Raw genomic sequence first — 22,500 nt, 5'->3', positions numbered from 1 at the left:
AACAAAAATGGAACCCTGACTCTGCAGCATTTAGTGTCAAGTGTTAAGAACTGATGGTCGAGACACTGTTATAATTTCATAGACACTATTGTCATTTCCCAACAGGCAAAGAAAGAAAGTCTGACTTGTTTTCCATTTCCCGCTGGCACAGAATGAGATATTTCTGTTTACAATCTGTCGAGATTTCGCACAGACAACTCCAGCGTACATTTCTGATCCGCGAAATGTGTTGGGAGCGCTAACAGGATTATATTTCAGGCAGCGACGCGGCCGTCACATCTGAAAAGCCAGAAAGAAAACGGCGATTCAGACAAACTGGCGTTCCGCGAAAGGAACCCTGTCACTGGCTTTCTGTCGACGACGATGGTGACGGGGTGCGTGGGTGAGCTCCCGGGTTGGCCGACAGTCAAGCGGGGGTCCAAGAAAACGTTGCCTTGGTGCGGCTGAAAAAGCGAGGGATGCGCGTTGGTGTGGGCACGCAGAGCGCCACCAATCCGGTGATCTGTAAATCCGCAGTGAACGCATTGAGGGTAAGCGTGAATCTAATTCCAATACTTCTGTCATCTCTGTATGCAAATCCTAAGTTGGTGAGGTTTGGCGCTGTGTGTCGCCATGTCGGGATGACAGCTGCGTGGAGATCCTTGGCTATCTTCGGCAGGCAGGCGGAGACAGGTTGCTTTCGTGCCAGTTGATGTCATTCATCTACGGGATGGTGTTCAACGGAGGTTTTCTTCTCAGCACTCTGCTGCTCTCCGCTATTTCCTGCCACCTTTTCTGACGGTCAATATTTAAAATTCCCCGGGCCTCGTTCGTAAACCGGCTTCTTAAAAGTTTGCAGATTTAAAACTCCCTCCTTTTTTTTGTTTATTGTGTTTGCAGCAGCTTTTTTGTAAACCCATATATACATATACATATATACACACACACACACATACACATTTTATATATATATATATATATATATATATATATATATATATATATATATATATATATATATATATATATATATATATATACATATATATGTAAAAATAAGGACATTTCAATGTGACCCCAAACTTTTGAACGGTAGTCTATATATATATATATATATATATATATATATATATATATATATATATATATATATATATATATATATATATATATATATATATATATGGTATTTATTGAGATCTATTACTTAAAATAACTACTTAACAACTATTGTGAAACACCTTTCTAATTTATGGGAGTATTGGGATAGGATTGAGGAAGATCTCTGCAGTGGTGGAGGTGAGTTTGGAAATTAATTTAATAAAAGTACGTTTAAGTCGGGTAACTTTAAAGTGTAGTCCGACATTTTTAATTTGGAGTAATTTATTTTTATTTAGACATTGCAGTACACCATACTTCTGGATGTTGAGCTAAAAGAGGATAAGGGCGTGACAGAATAAAGTTAAAGTTAAAGTTAAAGTACAAATGATTGTCACACACACACTAGGTGTGGTGAAATGTGTCCTCTGCATTTGACCCATCCCCTTGGTCACCCCCTGGGAGGTGAGGGGAGCAGTGGGCAGCGGCTGTGCCGCGCCCGGGAATCATTTTTGGTGATTTAACCCCCAATTCCAACCCATGATGCTGAGTGCCAAGCAGGGAGGTAATGGCTCCCAAATTGTTTGTAGTCTTTGGTATGACTCGGCTGGGGTTTTGAACTTGCGACCTACCGATCTCAGGGCGGACACTCTAACCACTAGGCCACTGAGATGAAGGAGGCAAACCAAATCTCAACAGCTTTCAGTTAGCTATAGATTTTGAGAGTATAATGCGAATAACTATAACTTTACAACTGTTTGCTGTGAATAGTGTTGAATAATAATTACAAATAACAGCCTACATTAATAATTAGAATAAGAGCCGATATGTAAAGTGTTAAAAAGAGGAGAAGTGTGATTAGGCCTGGCGCTTATAGCATGGCCTTGTGTGTTTGTTGTGACTAGGTTGGATAACCAGTCGGAGACAGGCAAGGCAAGGCGGGGCAGCTTTGTTTGTGGGGCGTTTTTCATGCAAAGGGCAGACTCAAAGTGCTTCACAGACAACAAAGTGAAATGAAAGAAAATAAAGGCAAAATTAAAATGCAGACAATAAAAATAAACACAGTGCGGACGTTAAAAGTTAAAAGATTAAAAGATTTAGCTGAAAGATAAGGAGAAACGTGAATAAAAACATTCTTTTGTTTTGGAGAATATCACGCACAGAGGGAGGTCAGAGTGCAAGCATGACAGCTTACTCGCGCCTACTGATAGACAAATGATAGTTTAAATTAACTTATAGATAATCTTTAAGTGAATTAAAAGGGTACTTAAATACACATGAAGTAGTACGTATAATCTTTGAATTAGGGTTATTGATTAACATTTAATGGGATAGTTAAGACTGTGATTTTAAAACGTGATATGCAAAATTTAACTCACTGAGAGGATATGAAAACGATGGGTGTACATGTTTTGAGTTCCAAATTCTGGAGGAAAAAAACCTCAACAAAACGTAAAACCATACAGACGGACTTGGGTGGTAGCCGCGGTTGTCCTAGGTCAAGCGAGTGTGGAAAGGATATGCAGCCGGGGGACTGCCAACTTCTCTGAACAAGACAAGCTCCAAAGTGTAGCCAGAACATGCTCACAAAAAATACAGGTGTGACAGAGGACGCCCACAGCAGGACGAACAGCAGGATACAAACAGACCCCTGCTGGACATAAGTGTCAACGGACAATGTTCAACACAATCTTTGAAGCATTCCTTTGTGGTCAACCTGCACACACCTTGTAATGACCTGCTTACGAACTGTGCCCTGACAATTCAATACCGCACAGAAGGAACTTCCTGATGTTGCCTGACAGCACGACATCAGCTGACAACTACTGGGGACGCCTCCCAGGAACGAATAGAGGACAGGGACTGCTCCAACTGTCCTAGCACTGGCTGACTGAGGTGCGTCCGTGTGCCCTGCCACCCAAACCGCCAAAGTGTATGATCACCAATTAGACGACTCATAATAGGAGCCTTTTGACTCTTATATATGGTGGGACTCAAGGTATGGCCGCTCATGTGAACTATCCTTTCAACAATTAACATGGTATAAGATGGACAACTAATGACCCACATTGTTCCTTTGCTCTCTGTCCTGCCTACGAAACCAAAAATGTAGGTCAAATGATAAAACAGGGCGTAGCTGCCGCTGATTGGACCAATACGCAAATACCACATTTTTTATTATTTCGGTTGTCTGTTAAAAACATAGCTATTGGCTGCAATTTGGACATTCCTGCTGTAGGCTACAAGGAGCTAGCAGCTACACAACAGCTGAGCTAAAATAACAAATTTAAGCATATCAAATATTTATAGTTGCTTATTACATACACAAAGTCGCAGAGAGACAGAAGTCTGTAGAAAGTATTCAGTAACAAACGTGTCCGCATTATTAAACTTTCTACCACAGGAAACATACTGAACAAATACAGCAGTTACTGTCAGACTCTAATCCGGATTACCTTGTCTATCAGAGACATGGTTAAAACCCACAACACCTTTCGTTCTAATTAATGTCCCGGGGGACAAGAATTACAGAAAAAACAGAAGAGTGACAAAGGGGGAAGGAATTATGATTTATGAAAGGGAAAACATTAAAAGTAGATCAAGTTGAGTATGTTAAAATGTAATTTAATTTAATTTTCCTTAGAAATGTATTTCAACGTAATTGTAGTATACCGACCGACCACAGCTAAAGACATTTTTCTTGATTCATTTTCAGACATCCTCAAACAGCATAGTATGAAAGAAGTAACGTCATGGGGTACGTTAATCTGGACTGGTTAAATAAGACGCGTAGAAAGAAACTTAAGGATATTATAAACGGCTTCTACATGATACAAATGATAAGCAGCCCTACTAGAATTACAATTGGATGACAAAATCAAAGAGAACATCTGTAAATACACTAATACAAAACCTGAAAGAAGAGTGCTAAAATAAAAATACCTTGGATTAATAAAACAATTTGGATTCTAATAAAGACATCGGGACTCAGCTCTCAAAAGAGCAATTAAAACAGGTCTAAATACAGATCGTATGATTTTAAAAGTTTGGAGGAACAAAGTTACAATGTTTATGCGGAAGTCTAAGGCTGACTTTCACTTAGAATTAATCAAAGCTGCAAAAGGGAACAATAGAGAGTTATGGAAAACCAGATACAAACTTACGGAAAGAGAGCAAACAAGAAACAACACTATAACATTAAATATCAATGGCGCTACTATCGCAGACAGTCTGGACATAAGTAATAATTTTAATGAACATTTCATCCAGTCTGTTCAAACCCTGAATAAAAAGTCCCTCAAAATCAGTGCAAATAATTGTCATTTATTCAGGATGGACTAATTTTAGAATTAACAAATGAAACAAAGTTAAACAAAATCTTCTCTGCATTATCAGACTCACGATCTAGATATATATATATGGGTTGGACACTATCTTCCTAAAAACATATAAGGATTGTATTATTGCTCGTATAACAACAATTGATAAATAAATCAATAACGGAAAACACTTTCCCTACCACGTCGAGAAACTGCTACTATAATTAAATCCATAAAGCAGGAAATAAAGAAGACCAGAACATGTACAGACCAATTAGCTTTCTCCACGTTATAACAAAAGGAATAGAAAATTTGAAGTTAAAAAGTGGCTTTGGAGCAATCAAGGCTGCTCACACGGTCACTGAGAGGGGCATTATGTAGACACATCAATTTAATGAGTATTATATTTATCCATGAGAGCATTTTTGTTGTAAATTGTGAGGTATGGCTGTTAAAATCTTGGTTGTTTTTACGAATGATGACAGATGTGAACAAGAGCATGTATTGTCTTTGTGTGATGATGTAAATAAGGTGTGGTTGTATTGTATATTAAGAATGTGTCCATGAAGGGGCATTTTATGACTTTCCTAAATTTGATTACATGTCACAGTATGATTATTCTTTGATTAATTATTGATTATTATGAATGTATATATTTATTATGATTAATTAGTGTCATAATTTTATTGCTTGACTTTTGGATCCCTTTAATTTAGGTAGCCAGGGACTGCAGATGGAAAGTAGCTATTTAGATATAATCTGGTACAGAACATATCTGTTTCTGAACTTAATGTTTCTGTGCATTGTCCCATCATAGATAGACTAAATTAAATACAACTATTTAGTGAATTTTTGAGGCCACAATAATTCACTGGGTGTTGTAAAATATCAAAGTACTATTGCAAAAGCGAACAGTGACCTCAAACATGCCCGCATCCTCCGCCTCTGTTCTTGCTGCACTTGACTATCAGCTGCCTTTTCTTTTTCTTGGATGTTTCTGAAACTACTAATACTACTACTACTATTACTATTACTATTACTACGACTAACACTGTCCCTGTTTCAGGGACAGAGGGGGGAGGTGAGTTTGGATTGGGTCAAGTTTGAGCGTGTTGAGATTTTATTTAATCGATATGATCAATCCGGTACAAGGATAAAGGAACGTAATGATTTAGATTGACAATTGCAGTGGTTGGCGGAAGCAACCCCAACCTCAAAGGAGGGTGCCAATTCAGTAATTAAATGTTTTGTGAATGATCTAATATCCCGACATGGTTTCCCCCCAAAAAAAAAGATTAGGTCAAACAACGGCACCTATTTTAAGAAAACAGGTTATCGTCTTCAGTCACAAGATCAGCACTTCTCAGGACCAGCAGCTTCCTAGGAAGGCGGAAAGACCATGAGACCAAAATGGTATGTTTGCAAAATGTAGAATTTGTGTGCCAGTTCCTCTGTGCAGATTTGAGGATGAAAGCAGCCACTCCAGATTCCCTTGCACTCGCTAAGAGGGGCACGGTCAAAGCCAATCCAGGACCAACACCTGATACCTGACTGGAAGGAACCGAGAGGAGAGACAACACCTTGCCAGCGATGACGAGAACGACTAAGGTTGCCAGCCAATAAGTGTCCGTCGGGACTCCAGCAGCTGTGGAAGGAGGTGTCGAGAGTGCCGAAGCGGCAAGGAGGCCTTGAAGCAAGCCAAGGGCCTGGACCAAAGCCCCAACGCCCCATACTTTTTCTCAGCTTTTCCCCAATTTCGGCCAGCACAGACATGCCATTAAACAGTCTGCCCAATGGACTGAACCACACCCCAAGAAGAGACAGAGACAGACTGTTTGAGTGGATCTCTTTCTTCACCAAGGCAACCAAAAGCCCAACGAGGTGTCGGCAGGCCACCAGCTTGAGGCACCACCGAGCCATCTATACGAGCACTAATCGAACATGGACTCATACGAAATTTAGTTGTGTGTTCAAAATCAATTGGTAATTAACAATATTGGTAAATACATTCATTGCAAATGCCGGAAAAAATATTTTTTCAAATGTCTTACAGTCATAAGTCTATACACATTCATCTATTTATGTTCAATGATGTTCCTGATTAAAGTATGTGTTATTCCTTTACTAAATCAAAGGGTAGGCCACTAATTGTGTTCTGTGAGATGGTTTTACTGCAGGCTGGTAACAGCGATCGCTCTGAAGGAGGGTCATAGATGGAATTTTTGCCTCGTATAAAAACATTGAGGTTTTTGCCTCTATCTGTGGTAGAGATTTAACTTAGTGGTCTACATCAGAAATTGTTTTGGTCCAGGGTCTTAGGACCCTGGAAGGAGGGTATGTCGTAGAATTTCTGACCTTTTGACCTATATTTCTTGTCTATTAAGAATGTCCGCTCATTTTCAATTGTCTTCTATTTTGTGCCATTGAATGGACCAGTTGTGGGACAAAGGTGAATATGGAGTTATGCCAACCTGTCTACAGAATGTTTAGATTTTCCAAATATGACTAAAAGATACAAGGTTGTTTTGGAACAGACAAACCAAAACAAAACAATCATGACGCACGAGATAAAAACAGTGACGCACGAGATAAAAAATAGTGACGCACAAGAGACATATAAAAAATGGCAGAAGACCGGGACGAGAGATATTTTGGCTTGAGTGTGTCTTGTGAGCTCTGGAGTACATTGTGTCTGCTTGCACGGACAACTCAATTCAACCTGCACTTCTGATAATGGGTAAATAAATTTGTTGTACTAAACTACTTTTGTTGCCTGCTTAAGCTTCGGACAATCCACTACACAATCATGTTCACACATCTGAAAACAGTTTAGCTCGTTTCAGAAGCTACAAAACTGACCTTCCTTTGAGCAGATTGAGTTTCTGGAGCATCACATTTGTGGGGTCAATTAAACGCTCAAAATGGCCAGAAAAAGAGAACTTTCATCTGAAACTCGACAGTCTATTCTTGTTCTTAGAAATGAAGGCTATTCCACAAAATTGTTTGGGTGACCCCAAACTTTTGAACGGTAGTGTATATATATACGTACTATATATATATATATATATATATATATATATATATATATATATATATATATATATATATATATATATACATACATACACACATTAGGGTTGTACGGTATACCGGTATTAGTATAGTACCGCGATACTAATGAATCATTTTCGGTACTATACCGCCTCTAAAAAGTACCGGTACACCCCCCCCCCCCCCATATCCCCCGGCGTCAGTGACATTGCTGGTTTACGAGCAGAGGAGCATGTTCGGCAACGCACAATCACGGAGTACTTACAAACAGACAATGTGTGTAGACAGAAAAGGGAGAACTGACACATTATGGCTTAAAAACTAACAATACTGAAACGCCCACAGGATGAGGTGCTTTAAGACATGGCTAGCTAGCTAGCAGCTAAAGTCTATATACAGTTTCTAGTGTTTTAGCTACTTCTAAATCACTAATCCTCATCTCCATGGCGACAAATAAAGTACTTTTCTTACAAGTATCATCCCTGGAGGACGAGGAATAGCTAAACATGTTTCACTACACACCGTAGCTCACCGGCGTCACCGCTAATGACGCCGTACCTGAATGTAAAAAAACGCCATTGGTGGATCTACACCTAACATCCACCGTAATGATATAAAATAATTATAGTTGCATATTACCAACAAATAAAAAAGTCTCCAAGGCAGTATTAGAATGTATGCAGTAACAAACGTGTCCGCATCAATCAACTTACTGCGGGTGAGTTCAAAGTGTGAGCTCATTTATCATAGACCCGCGACACTTTCTAAGGACAAAAACACATCCCTGCACTTTTTGGGGGAAATTTGCCTATCGCTCACAATCATTATGAGAGACAAGAAGACAGAAAGTTTTTTTGTTGTTTTTCTGGCATTCTAACATGTAAAAATTGGCTCGTTCTAGGTGGCTAGCAATGCAGCTAATGTTAGCAATCAATTCTATGTCTAAATCACTTTTAAAATGCATTTAAAAACTGTCAATAATACTTCATTTACGTTTTGTAACCTGTATATTAACCAAACTGTAGCAACATTGTTATTGTAAGAGCGAACACTGAGGAACTATTTTCTAGCGTATTAACACATTGGCATGCTACGGTGTTAGCTGTGAAAGCTAGCTACGGCAAGAGATAAGTTCGCTTCTACGTCAGCATGAAATGCGTTTGAGTTTGTAATGCTCAACACAATGAGATAAAGCACCAATCTGTACTGACTGAAAAACATGAACAATCGTAATACAGAATCTGTAAAGTATTATTTCATGTTTTGTTTGTACATGCATCATGATCAAAATAAAGTGCGTCTCACTCGATGGACAGTTGTCTGTTTGGTCCAGCTGGCCGGGAACGTTTTTTTTTCGTATTTTTTGGATAAGCACTCAATTTATGTTGAAATAGTTTTGCTTCAAATTCCACATTTATAGCGTCAAAGTGACTTTCACCTCACTCTCTCGGCTTCTGTCTGCTCCAGCGTCTCACCCTTTCTTCGTTCTGGGTTAAAAAAAAAGCAGCAGTTCATCTTCCATATATATTCAGCTTCAAAAAGATAAGGTTGTGAATCCTCATTTGTCCAAAAATAGTAGTCTTCATTCCATCCATCCATCTTCTTCCGCTTATCCGAGGTCGGGTCGCGGGGGCAGCAGCCTAAGCAGGGAAGCCCAGACTTTCCTCTCCCCAGCCACTTCGTCCAGCTCCTCCCGGGGGATCCCGAGGCGTTCCCAGGCCAGCCGGGAGACATAGTCCTCCCAACGTGTCCTGGGTCTTCTCCGTGGCCTCCTACCGGTTGGACGTGCCCTAAACACCTCCCTAGGGAGGCGTTCGGGTGGCATCCTGACCAGATGCCCGAACCACCTCATCTGGCTCCTCTCGATGTGGAGGAGCAGCGGCTTTACTTTGAGCTCCTCCCGGATGGCAGAGCTTCTCACCCTATCTCTAAGGGAGAGCCCCGCCACCCGGCGGAGGAAGCTCATTTCGGCCGCCTGTACCCGTGATCTTGTCCTTTCGGTCATAACCCAAAGCTCATGACCATAGGTGAGGATGGGAACGTAGATCGACCGGTAAATTGAGAGCTTTGCCTTCAGGCTCAGCTCCTTCTTCACCACAACGGATCGATACAGCGTCCGTATTACTGAAGACGCCGCACCGATCCGCCTGTCGTTCTCACGATCCACTCCTCCCCCACTCGTGAACAAGACTCCTAGGTACTTTAACTCCTCCACTTGGGACAGAGTCTCCTCCCCAACCCGGAGATGGCACTCCACCCTTTTCCGGGCGAGAACCATGGACTCGGACTTGGAGGTGCTGATTCTCATCCCAGTCGCTTCACACTCGGCTGCGAACCGATCCAGCGAGAGCTGAAGATCCTGGCCGGATGAAGCCATCAGGACCACATCATCCGCAAAAAGCAGAGACCTAATCCTGCAGCCACCAAACTGGATCCCCTCAACGCCTTGACTGCACCTAGAAATTCTGTCCATAAAAGTTATGAACAGAATCGGTGACAAAGGGCAGCCTTGGCGGAGTCCAACCCTCACTGGAAACGTGTCCGACTTACTGCCGGCAATGCGGACCAAGCTCTGACACTGATCATACAGGGAGCGGACCGCCACAATCAGACAGTCCGAAACCCCATACTCTCTGAGCACTCCCCACAGGACCTCCCGAGGGACACGGTCGAATGCCTTCTCCAAGTCCACAAAGCACATGTAGACTGGTTGGGCAAACTCCCATGCACCCTCAAGGATCCTGCCGAGAGTATAGAGCTGGTCCACAGTTCCACGACCAGGACGAAAACCACACTGTTCCTCCTGAATCCGAGGTTCAACTATCCGGCGTAGCCTCCTCTCCAGTACACCCGAATAAACCTTACCGGGAAGGCTGAGGAGTGTGATCCCACGATAGTTGGAACATACCCTCCGATTCCCCTTCTTAAAGAGAGGAACCACCACCCCGGTCTGCCAATCCAGAGGTACCGCCCCGATGTCCACGCGATGCTGCAGAGTCTTGTCAACCAAGACAGCCCCACAGCATCCAGAGCCTTAAGAAACTCCGGGCGGCTCTCATCCACCCCCGGGGCCTTGCCACCGAGGAGCTTTTTAACTACCTCAGCAACCTCAGCCCCAGAAATAGGAGAGCCCACCACAGATTCCCCAGGCTCTGCTTCCTCATAGGAAGACGTGTTGGTGGGATTGAGGAGGTCTTCAAAGTATTCCCTCCACCGATCCACAACATCCGCAGTCGAGGTCAACAGAACACCATCCGCACCATACACGGTGTTGACAGTGCACTGCTTCACCCTCCTGAGGCGGCGGATGGTGGTCCAGAATCGCTTCGAAGCCATCCGGAAGTCGTTTTCCATGGCTTCTCCAAACTCCTCCCATGTCCGAGTTTTTGCCTCCGCGACCGCCGAAGCCGCACACCGCTTGGCCTGTCGGTACCTGTCCGCTGCCTCCGGAGTCCCATGAGCCAAAAGAACCCGATAGGACTCCTTCTTCAGCTTGACGGCATCCCTCACCGCCGGTGTCCACCAACGGGTTCTAGGATTACCGCCACGACAGGCACCAACTACCTTGCGGCCACAGCTCCAATCAGCCGCCTCGATAATAGAGGTGCGGAACATGGTCCATTCGGACTCAATGTCCAGCACCTCCCTCGTGACATGTTCAAAGTTCTTCCGGAGGTGGGAAATGAAACTCTCTGACAGGAGACTCTGCCAGACGTTCCCAGCAGACCCTCACAATGCGTTTGGGCCTGCCAGGTCTGTCCGGCATCCTCCCCCACCATCGCAGCCAACTCACCACCAGGTGGTGATCGGTAGAAAGCTCCACCCCTCTCTTCACCCGAGTGTCCAAAACATGAGGCCGCAAATCCGATGACATAACTACAAAGTCGATCATGGAACTGCGGCCTAGGGTGTCCTGGTGCCAAGTGCACATATGGACACCCTTATGTTTGAACATGGTGTTCGTTATGGACAATCTGTGACGAGCACAAAAGTCCAATAACAAAACACCACTCGGGTTCAGATCCGGGCGGCCATTCTTCCCAATCACGCCTCTCCAGGTTTCACTGTCGCTGCCAACATGAGCGTTGAAGTCACCCAGTAGGACAAGGGAATCACCCGGGGGAGCACTTTCCAGTACTCCCTCGAGCGCATCCAAAAAGGGTGGGTACTCTGAACTGCTGTTTGGTGCGTAAGCATAAACAACAGTCAGGACCCGTCCCCCCACCCGAAGGCGGAGGGAGGCTACCCTCTCGTCCACCGGGTTGAACTCCAACGTGCAGGCTTTGAGCCGGGGGGAAACAAGAATTGCCACCACAGCTCGTCGCCTCTCACTGCGTGCAACGCCAGTGTAGAAGAGAGTCCAGCTCCTCTCGAGAGAACTGGTTCCAGAGCCCTTGCTGTGCGTCGAGGTGAGTCCGACTATATCTAGCCGGAACTTCTCTACCTTGCGCACTAGCTCAGGCTCCTTCCCCCCCAGGGAGGTGACGTTCCACGTCCCAAGAGCTAGCTTCTGTAGCCGAGGATCGGACCGCCAAGTGCCCTGCCTTCTTCGGCTGCCGCCCAGCTCACAATGCACCCGACCTCTACGGCCCCTCCCATGAGTGGTGAACACATTGGAGGGGTGACCCACGTTGCCTCTTCGGGCTGTGCCCCATTGGGACAGGCCCGGCCACCAGGCGCTCGCCATCGTGCCCCAACTCCGGGCCTGGCTCCAGAGGGGGGGCCCCGGTGACCCGCGTCCGGGCGAGGGAAATCTGAGTCTTTGTTGTTTCATTCCCATAGAAGTCTTCGAGCTGCTCTTTGTCTGATCCCTCACCTAGGACCTGTTTGTCTTGGGAGACCCTACCAGGGGGCATGAAAGCCCCCGGACAACATAGCTCCTAGGATCATTGGGACACGCAAACTCCTCTACCACGGTAAGGTGGTAGCTCAGCTTCATTGTTTGGTACCGAATCTGCCATGATTAAAAGACACACTAGCGTTTGTTTCCGGAAGTAAGAACACACATTTGTTGCCAGAAACGGAAATAAATGCGCAGAAGAACTAGTTTCGGCAATGATTAAAATGACCAAAAAAGGGTAAATATTACACAATTACATATTGTTATGAAGGTGTCTGTTACTACATTATACATATACATTTGTACAAAACCCAAAACCAGTGAAGTTGGTGTGTTGTGTAATTCGTAAATAAAAACAGAATGCAATGATTGGCAAATCCTTTTCAACTTATATTCAATTGAATAAACTGCAAAAACATGATATTTAATGTTTAACTGAGAAACTTTTTTTTGTTTTGCAAATAATCATTAACTTAGAATTTAATGGCAGCAACACATTGTAAAAAAAAGTTGGCACAGGGGCATTTTTACCACTGTGTTACATGGCCTTTCCTTTTAACAACACTCAGTAAACGTTTGGGAACTGAGGAGAGCAATTTTTGAAGCTATCCATCCATCCATCCATCTTCTTCCGCTTATCGGAGGTCGGGTCGCGGGGGCAGCATCCAAAGCAGGGAAGCCCAGACTTCCCTCTCCCCAGCCACTTCGTCCTCCTCCCGGGGGATCCCGAGGCGTTCCCAGACCAGCCGGGAGAGATAGTCTTCCCAACGTGTCCTGGGTCTTCCCCGTGGCCTCCTACCGGTCGGACGTGCCCGAAACACCTCCCTCGGGAGGCGTTCGGGTGGTTTTTGAAGCTATTCAGGTGGAATTCTTTCCCATTCTTGCTTGATGTAAAGCTTAAGTTGTTCAACTGTCCCGGGTCTCCATTGTGGTATTTTAGGCTTCATATTGCACCACACATTTTCAATGGGAGACAGGTCTAGACTACAGGCAGGCCAGTCTAGTACCCGCACTCTTTTACTATAAAGCCACGCTGTTGTAACACGTGGCCTGGCATTGTCTTGCTGAAATAAGCAGGGGCGTCCATGATAACATTGCTTGGATGGCAACATGTGTTGCTCCAACACCTGTATGTACCTTTCAGCATTAATGGTGCCTTCACAGATGTGTAAGTTACCCATGCATTGGGCACTTATACACCCCCATACCATATATACAGTATATATAATGTATATACTTTTGAACTTTGCGCCAAGGACAATCCGGATGGTTCTTTTCCTCTTTGTTCCGTAGGACACAACGTCCACAGTTTCCAAAAAAAATTTGAAATGTAGACTCGTCAGACCACAGAACACTTTTCCACTTTGCATCAGTCCATCTTAGATGAGCTTGGGCCCAGCGAAGCCGGCAGCGTTTCTGGGTGTTGTTGATAAATGGCTTTTGCTTTGCATAGTAGAGTTTTAACTTGCACCCACAGATGTCGCGACAAACTGTAGTTACTGACAGTGGTTTTTTGAAGTGTTCCTGAGTCCATGTGGTGATATCCCTTACACACTGATGTCGCTTTTTGATGCGACCTTCGATCCTGAGGGATCGAAGGTCCGTAATATCGTCACTTAAGTGCAGTGATTTCTCCGGATTCTCGGAACCTTTTGATAATATTACGGAACATAGATGCTGAAATCCCTAAATTCCTTGCAATAGCTCATTAAGAAATGTTGTTCCTAAACTGTTCGACAATTTACTCACGCATTTGTTCATAAAGTGGTGACCGTCCCCCCATCCTTGTTTGTGAATGACTGAGCATTTAATGGAAGCTGCTTTTATACCCAATCATGGCACCCACCTGTTCTCACCTGTTAGCCTGTTCAACTTTGGGATGTTCCAAATAAGGGTTTGATGAGCATTCCTCAACTTTCTCAGTCTTTTTTGCCACGTGTGCCAGCTTTTTTGAAACATGTGCAGGCATCAAATTCCAAATGAGCTAATATTTGCAAAACATAACAAAAGTTTTCCGGTTTGAACCTTAAGTATCTTGTCTTTGCACTCTATTCAATTGAATATAGCCTAGTGGTTAGAGTCTCCGCCCTGAGTTCAGTAGGTGGTGAGTTGAAACCCTCGCCCGAGTCATACCAAAAAACTATAAAAAAATGGGACCCATTGCCTCTCTGCTTGGCACTTAGCATCAAGGGTTGGAATTGCCAGTTAAATCTCAAAAATTATTCCCGAGGGCGGCCACCGCTGCTGCTCACTGCTCCCCTCACCTCCCATGGGGTGGAACAAGGGGATGGGTCAAATACAGAGGGTAATTTCACCACAACCTAGTGTGTGTGTAACTATCAGTGGTAATTTAATTTAATTTTAACATAAGGTTGAAAAGGATTTGCATTCTGTTTTTTTTATGATTTACACAACGTGCCAACTTCACCGGTTTTGGGTTTTGTACTTTGCAGTGTGTATATTGTACATATTACATATTGTTTATGAAGGTGTCTGTTACTTACATAATATATATATATATATATATATAATATATTATATATATATATATATATATTTATATATATATATATTATATATATATATATATATATATATATATACATATATATATGTACTTGCAGTGTGTATATAAAACATATTACATATATTGTTATGACGGTGTCTGTTTCTACATTATATATATAATATATATATATATATATAATATATATATATATATATATATATATATATATATATATATATATATATATATATATATATATATATATATATACACTTGCAGTGGTGTATATTTATTACATATTGGTATGAATGTGTCCGTTACTAAATTATATATATACTAGCAGTGTGTATATAAAACATAATACACATTGTAATGAAGGTTTCTGTTACTGCATTATATATAAATACTTGAACTGTGTATATTGTACATATTACATATTGTTATTAAGGTGTCTGTTACTACATTATATATACTTGCAGTGTGTATATTGTACATATTTTTATGAAGGTGTCTGTTACTGCATTATATATATATATAATATATATTATATATATATATATATATATATATATATATATATAAATATATAATATATATATATATATATATTATATATATATATATATATATAATATATATATATATATATTTGCAGTCTGTATATAAAACTTTGTTTTAGAGGCTTTGAAGGCAAAATGGTGTCCTCTTATTAGTCGCATCTTCCAAATGTTTATCATCTTTAATATATATATATATTTTTGTTGTGTTTCTTGTCTCTCATAATGATTGTAAATGATAGGCAACATTCCAAAAAAAAAGTGCAGTTCCCCTTTAAAGAACAGCGTAAGTCCATTCCAGATGGTTCATAATAAATAGGTTGGTGGGTTTTTTTTAGCAGTCATTGTTCTTTCACTAATTTCACTTGATCAAAACCTCTTTAGTAAGATAAAGTATTTATAAGTCCTGCTGATAATCAGATCAATATCTGTTTTGGCCAATACTTAAGGCTCCAATATTGGAATCGGAAGTCAAATATTTGCATCAGGGACACTCCTAGTTGTGTATGATTGTTCACGATTTAAAACTCCAAAGAGGATTGTTGTGCATGTGTTTTGTTTTGCAAGTCAGCCTGTGTGCTTCTTATTTCCCGCTGTCTTCAGGACAGACAGAGTCCTGGACGACCTCCAGACCTTCCCACCTGTCTTCTACAAAGTTCTTTCAACGACTAATCAGGACCCTCCACTTCCTCCCTGCACCAACAGCATCATTGCACCCCCCGTCTTTTCTGTCACAGGCATCAAGTAACGCGCTCATTACCAGTCCTTCAACACTTGCTAGGATAAAAATGATTGGTTCAAAGCTTTTTTTGTGCGCGCGGAGAAGACAGCTTTTTCTGGTTCTCCCCTGCCAGATTCTGCTCCCAGTGCCCTGAAGGTTATGAGATTAACATACAACATCAGATGTGGGTATTCTCAAGCATCCAGGAGGCTGTTCAGGTCCCAACTCATGCATACGCTGCACGGGGGGCTATTAGCATGCACGACAGATGCACCATCTGCTAGATAAAATGGGTCATGTCATGTCAAGTCGGGTTGTTTTATAAGGTGCCGCATTATGAAGGGACGCGTTGGTTATTACAGGGTGTAACCGACGCAGACAATCAGTGAGTCGCTCGTCACGTCAGGTGCGCAGCTAGGAAGCAAACCTGTTGATTTTCATCGTTTTAACTGCTAGTTTCATCTGCTTCAAAACTGGCAATGCTCAAAAAATAATATTGGATCAAAATCAGCATTGTTATGAATTAATGATCCATTTAATGTGCCAGTCACTTCAGATGTAATATTTGATATTTGAACATTTTGGGGGTCAATTTTGCATAATTTGTGTTCTGCCTTGGAAAAAAAAAAGTTTTTTGGACCCAAATTGTATAAAACATACAAAACTTTAAAAAAAAACAACAATAACATCCTTATATAAATCAACGGATTAATCTGAAGTTGATCTAGAAATGTAAGCGTTCAAATTAACATGTATGAGTGAGACTTTAAAAGGTCCAAGGGACCTACAACGTGTAAATTTTATTAAAAAGGGTCAATGCAAAGAAAATACTAATCAAAATCAGTGTTGTTATGAATTGATGACCTAATTTAAGGCGCCAGTCACTTCAGATCCAAATTATATAAAACATGCAAAACTTTTTTAAAAAAACAATAAAAAACCTAATATCAACGGATTGATTTGAAGATGATCTAGAAATTTAAGCCTTCAAAGTATTAAAAAAAAAAATCAACATATGACTTACTTTAACATGTATGATTGGAACCTTACAAGATCCGAGCGACCTCAAATTTTGGAATTTTAATAAAAAGTCAATTAAAAAAAAAAAAGAATCAAAATAAATGTTTTTAAAGATTAAAGATTAAAGTACCAAATCACCAAAATGATTCCCGGGTGCGGCGCCGCTGCTGCCCCACTGCTCCCCAAGGGGATGGGTCAAATGCAGAGGACAAATTTCACCACATCTAGTGTGTGTGTGACAATCATTGGTACTGAATTACTGACTGGCTGCAATCATTTCAGATCTAATATTTGATTTTTTTAACTTATTTTGAGGAAAATATTGCATCATTTGTGTTTTTTGCAATTGAAAAAAAGGTGTTTCTTCGACAAAAAGGGTATGAGACATGCAAAAACCTTAAAAAAATAATAAAAACTTAATATCAACGGATTGATCTGAAGGTGATTTAGTAATGTAAGTGTTCAAAGTATAAACAAAACATTAATATATGACTTACTTTTAACATGTATGAATGGGGACCTTAGAAGGTCCAAGGGACATACAATGTAGAATTTTATTTAAAAGGGTCGATGCAAAGGAAAATAACAATGAATCAAAATCAGTGTTGTTATGAATTATTGACCTATTTAAGGCTGCAATCACTTCAGATCTAATATTGGATTTTTATTTGGGGTGGAAATATTGCATAGTTTGTGTTTTGCAATGGGGAAATTTTTTATTTTTTTGGAACAAAATGGTGTAAAACATACAAAACTTTTAAAAAATGAAATACAAATCTAATATCAACGGATTGATCTGAAGGTGATCTAGAAAGTTCAAGGTTTAAAAAAAAATCAATATATGACTTACTTTTAAAAACGTTTGAGTGGGACCTTGGATGTGAAATAATAATAAATCCAAATCAGTGTTCTGAATTATTGACCTATTTAAGACTGCAATCACTTCAGATCTAATATTTGACTTTTGAATTTGTTCGGGGGGGGGGGGGGTCGTCTAATATCGAACTAATATCAACGGACTTATCTGAAGTTGATCTAGAAATTCAAAAGTTCAAAGTATAAAAACAAATTAAGATATGACTTACTTTAGAATGTCCAAGGGACGTACAATGTGGAATTTTATTTCAAAAAAAGGGTCAATGCAAAGAAAATAATGAATCAAAGTCAGTGTTGTTTTGAATTATTGACCTATTTAAGGCTACAATCACTTCAGATCTAATATTAGATTTTTGAATTGTTTGGGGGGATAGGGGGGGGGGGGTCGTTATTGCACATTTTGTGTTTTGCCATGAGGGAAAAAAAGGTTGTTTTTTTTTTACCAAAATGGTGTAAAACGTTCAAAACTTAAAACATTAATAATAAAAACCAAATATCAATGGATTGATCTGAAGGTGATCTAGAAAGTTTAAGACTTAAAAAAAAAAATCAATATATGACTTACTTTTAACACATTTGAGTGGGACCTTAGAAGGTCCAAGGGACCTACAATGTGGAATTTTAATAAAAGCGGTCAATGCAGAGAACATAATAATGAATCACAATCAGCGTTGTTATGAATTAATGATCTATTTAAGGCGCCGGGCACTTCAGATTTAATATTTTATTTTTGAATTTTTGGGGGGGAAATATTGCATAGTTTGTGTTTTGCCTTGGAAAAACATGTGTTTTTTGGACCCAAATTGTAAAAAACATACACAACTTTAAAAGAACCCAATAAAAACCTAATATCAATGGATTGATCTGAAGATGATCTAAAATGTAAGCGTTTAAAGTATACAAAAAAATATTTATGTATGACTTGCTTAACACGTATGAGTGGGAGCTTGGAAGGCCCAAGGGACCTACAATGTGGAATTGTATTTAAAAAATAATAATTAATCAAAATCAATGTTATGAATTATTGTCCTATTTAAGGCTGCAATCACTTCAGATCTGATATTTGACTTTTGAATTTTTCGGGGGAAATATTGCATAGTTTGTGTTTTTTCCATAGGGAGAAAAAAATGTTTCTTTGACAAAAAGAGTAGAAAACACACAAAAACTTCAAAAAATCTACCTAATATCAACGGATTTATCTGAAGTTGATCAATAAATTTAAGCGTTTAAACTATACAAAAAATATTAATATATGACTTACTTTTAACACGTTTGAGTGGGACCTTACAAGGTCCAAGGGACCGACAATGTGGAATTTTATTAAAAACGGTCAATGCAAAGAAAATAATAATGAATGAAAATCAGTGTTGCTTTGAATTATTGACCTATTTAAGGCTGCATTCACTGCAGATCTTAATATTTGACCTTTGAATTTTTTTGGAGGGAAATATTGCATAGTTTTGTCATAGAAAAAAGTGTTTCTTTGACAAAAAAGGATATGAAAAACACCAAAACTTAAAAAACAACAACAAAACAACCTATTATCAACGGATTTATCTGAAGTTGTTCAATACATTTTAGCGTTCAAAGTAAAAACAAATATTAATATATGACTTACTTTTAACACGTTTGAGTGGACCTACAATGTGGAATTTTATTAAAAGCAATCAATGCAAAGAACATAATAATGAATCAAAATCAGTGTTGTTTTGAATTAATTACCTATTTAAAGTGCCAATCACTTTAGATCCAATATTTAATTTTTTAAATGTTGGGGGGGAAATACAGCATAGGTTGTGTTTTTGCTGTAGAAAAAAAGGGGTTTCTTTGACAAAAATGATATAATATATACAAGAACTTAAAAGAATAATAAAAACCTAATATCAACAGATTGATCTGAAGGTGATCAAGAAATGTAAGCGTTTAAAAAAATATATCTATATGACTTACTTTTAACACGTATGATTGGGACCTTAGAGGGTCCAAGAGACCCACAAATCTACAATTATGCTCCCTTTGCACTGGCCTTGGTAAGATCATGCTATAAACACCCCAGTGAGATCATTGCAGCGAAAGACGCTCTGAAATCCCTTCTTCAAAAAGACACCTGAGATGTTGAATCTGTTTCGTGATGCCGAACGGAGCGACTTCCAGGCTTATGGTCAAAACACGCAACCATGGACTACTATATGCACACTTATGCCCCGCCTTCCATGCTACACTTACGTTGCTTCGTTGTACCTCAGGATACAAGTTGAAGGTTCTATGATGCAGCTTGTATTGCAAAACAACGTCAGCCATTGAAATGAATTAAAATCTGTTTAATCCATGCTTGGAACACCAAAACGTCACAATTTTAACATGTTATGTGGCTTTTAAAAAGAAAAACAAACTTTTAGACAAGACAATTTGAAGTAAAGTGAGAATGTACACAATTTAGACATTGGAGAGTGGATTTCTACGGTATCTCCTTCCAGCTGCTTCTGCCTCAAACACACAGACAGCAACTTCTTCATATTTTCATGGATACATGTTTAGATATTATTTTAACGTCCTTGGTTGGCGTTATGGCATTCTGCTTCAGTGTGGCGCAGACTAGCAGTGCAACGGTCCAACTGCTTCACCAAGTTCGCTAGCTACACACTCTGTCGTGTTTATTTATGATGTATTTCTTCAATTCAATGAAAATCACCAATTTTTTTCTTTCAGCACTGTCCTTCACACTCATTTTCTTCACAACCATGCTAAGACAAACACAGTTAGGTCTATCTCTAACGCTAATGAGTAAGACCGGATGTTTTGGTTGCATTTTACAGGATTCACTGTGAGTAGGGCTGGGCACCGTTCACATTTAAACCTGTACGGTACCAATTGCCGGTACCTAGGAATCGATATGTTTGATATTTTTGTGTGTTAATAAAAATGAATTGTTTTTGATTGGTTACAAAATCTCCTTTTTTATTACAACATTTGAAAATGAGCCGATTATGATAACTGCTGTACAGTTGTTAGATTTTATTATCACATAGCTAAGTCTCAATTACAGTTGCAAGTCCAAGACGTTAGATATCAGCAGTCTATAGTTTATGGTCAGTTTAGTCTTTGCGGAATCAAGTTTTATTTTGCGCCCTATAAAGTGTTAGTACTGTAAGTTTGTACAGCTGTTTGATTACATACATCTCAGTTGAAGTTTTTATTAACACATTTGGACACGTTGCAATAGTCATGTAAAATAGCTAATGCTAAATCGTAGCATGTCAATAGCCAAGCCAATGTACTAGCATCAAGCTGGCGCATTTTTGGAAAAGTGGAGCTTTACTGTATTTACTTTGAAACTGTTTTTTTAGTTCAATTTCTTGGTGTTGCGCACATCCCAGCTACTGTATCATGGTATGGTTGGATTTTACGTGAATCGATCCCTGGTAGAACCGATGGGATTCGGTCCGTGCCAAAAAATGTCCCAAAGTATCCCAAAAAGGTACTTTGGTCCCAAAGTCTGGTCCTCCAAAAGGTCCAAAATGTACCCAAAGAGTCTAATGTAACATATCCCAAAAAAAATGCTGTCTACTGTAATGAAGACTAAGTATTTTTATATTGTGCTATCTTTACCACATTATGTTTATATTTGTGGAGCGATAACGTGGTTTTACGTGTGAGTTTGATTCGCATCCATGTTGACAGCAAGCCAGCTGTGTGCACCAAGAGATACCATACATACTGCAGGGCTCGTTCGGATCAACCTGGCAAGACTATTGAAACAAAACCACGTTTCAAAACAGTACAATGTTTCCTTTGAGGACGTTGCACATCTTTAAGTCACTCTCAGTTTGAAAGTGCAGCATGGAAATCCATAATCTGTTGTTCCCAATGCCGAGCACATTTACACAGTATTTACACAGTGGTGTTTAAACTTTTTGACTTATATATATATATATATATATATATATATATATATATATATATATATATATATATATATATATATATATATATATATATATATATATATATATATATATATATATATATATATATATATAGTGTGTGGGTATTATTTAGGGCTATATAAGTAAACATTGATTGCTTGATTGATCGATTGATATATATACATACATATACACACACCAGTGACGTGCGGTGAGGTTCATGGCTGGTGAGGCACTGACTTCATCACAGTCGGATTTACAAACATATGAACCCTAAAGAGTATCTTATTCACCATTTGATTGGCAGCAGTTAACAGATTATGTTTAAAAGCTCATAACAGCATTCTTCCCTGCTTGGCACTCAGCATCAAGGGTTGGAATTGGGGGTTAAATCACCAAAAATTATTCCCGGGCGCGGCGCCGCTGCTGCCCACTGCTCCCCACTGCTCCCCTCACCTCACAGGGGGTGAACAAGGGGATGGGTCAAATGCAGAGGACACATTTTACCACACCTAGTGTGTGTGTGACAATCATTGGTACTTTAACTTAACTTTAACTTTACACATACAAACTGTAGCACACAAAAAAGCATATTTAATAAAA

The sequence above is a fragment of the Entelurus aequoreus genome, linkage group LG07 (assembly GCF_033978785.1).
Source record: "Entelurus aequoreus isolate RoL-2023_Sb linkage group LG07, RoL_Eaeq_v1.1, whole genome shotgun sequence".
Lineage (NCBI taxonomy): Eukaryota > Metazoa > Chordata > Actinopteri > Syngnathiformes > Syngnathidae > Entelurus > Entelurus aequoreus.
This window is presented reverse-complemented; position numbering follows the sequence as displayed.